Source organism: Chamaea fasciata, unplaced genomic scaffold, assembly GCF_029207755.1.
Source record: "Chamaea fasciata isolate MVZ Bird 193981 ecotype frontalis unplaced genomic scaffold, bChaFas1.0.hap1 SCAF_2, whole genome shotgun sequence".
NCBI lineage: Eukaryota > Metazoa > Chordata > Aves > Passeriformes > Sylviidae > Chamaea > Chamaea fasciata.
Genome location: NW_027094087.1, coordinates 68,670,769 through 68,672,235, shown reverse-complemented (window position 1 = coordinate 68,672,235; position 1,467 = coordinate 68,670,769). Strand labels below are relative to the sequence as shown.

General features: G+C 50.0%; 1 long non-coding RNA gene across 1 annotated transcript; it reads right to left on the bottom strand.

Moving 5' to 3' along the window:
- Positions 1-248: 248 nt before the first annotated feature.
- Positions 249-1,043, bottom strand: LOC136285994 (uncharacterized). Its single transcript, XR_010719659.1, has 3 exons — positions 857-1,043; positions 466-574; positions 249-356 (listed from the first exon to the last, which is right to left on the bottom strand). It is a non-coding gene; the product is annotated as an uncharacterized lncRNA (long non-coding RNA).
- Between the last annotated feature and the right edge of the window lie 424 nt (positions 1,044-1,467).

Below are 1,467 nucleotides of genomic sequence, written 5' to 3'. Positions count from 1 at the left end.
CCTCTTCCCACACACACTGAATCAACAAACCCAGATGTTCACAAGAACACGTCCCTCGGTATCCCCCCACGTCCCATGCCATGCAAGTGCAAGGGGAGATGCCTTACTGCAGATGCACAGGAATTCCTCAGTGCCAATTGTTGTGCTGCAAAGGGATGTACAAACAGCATGCATTTATTTCTGCAAGGGAAAGGCTTGAACACACTTCAGAGGCACTAAAGATCTAGAAATTCAGCGCTTACAAAAAGTGTGACTTCTGACTGTCAGCTTCGGGTGTGCATGTCCTGGGTCCTTGTCTTTTTAGCAACACAATGTTCCTTCTTATTTTGGCACAGCACTGAACTAAAGAATGGGATCTGGAAGAGAGAAAAGAGCCTTATACTAATAAAAACTGCATTACATAATTTTTATCTTACTTTCTTATACATGAAATTTAGAGGGGCTGGTGTTTCAGTTTATACCTACCTGAGGATAATCTTAGTCATCTGCTTGCCTGCTTTTATCAAATGCTTTCATTCGCTGACACCTATTTTATTTCCACCAGTCTGTGATTTAAATGTGCGACCACTCGAGTCTGCAGAAAGCAGCAGGCTTAGGTTTTCTACACAGCAACTCTTGTGTCACCTTCACCTAGTTTAGTTACGCGTGAATACCTCGTAGCACCCTTCAACCAGCATTTAAGGAGAGGTTTAAAGCAGCGAATTCATCAGGAAAGTACAGGGAAAAAAAAAAATTTAAAAAAAATTCCCCCAAACCAACAGAGTACGTGGCAGGGTTGGGGGTAGGATGGGAACCAAACTACTTGGTGCCTGACATTGGGCGGGGGAGCAGCCCTTCACCATCACCAAAGAATAACCTGGATGTTTACTGTGCCTGGCCGCACACCCAAGAGCGACGTCTGCGTGGCTCCCCTCCCCAGGCCGGATGGCTCCACAGCTCAGTGCTTTGGCTTAGGTGCAGTTGGAAATGCCCGAGAATGGCTCTTTGTTGATTTTCGCCTGTGCGAGAGAGCCTGGTGTTGCTGCGAAGCGAAGTGCTATTGAATTTGCTCACTCAGGCAGAACACTCGACAGGAAGGAAGGAAGCAGCCATTCTTTCTGGTCCTATTGTCTGGCCACCAGGCTTAGGCAATCAAACAGCCCTGTGGCCCGGCTGCGGCTCCCGCTCCGGCCGCTTCTGGTGGGTCCGCCTGGCGAAGGGGGGCAAGCGGGGGACGGACGGCCTTCTCATGGCGTTTACTTTGTTTTCCCTGCACTCCATCACATCTTTTTTCACGGCTCAGGGCCTCAGGTAACCTGCCTCAGGTTTCCCAGCCCTCCGAATTTCTCCAGGGGAGAAGAGGGTCAGGGAAGGGAGGGGTGAGAGTAGCCGCAGGTGCGGTGGAGCTGCTCGAAGCTGCCTCTGGGCTGCCTCTGGAAGATAAGAAAGTGTGGGAGCAAACTGTAGGAGCCTGTGAGGAGTCCTTCC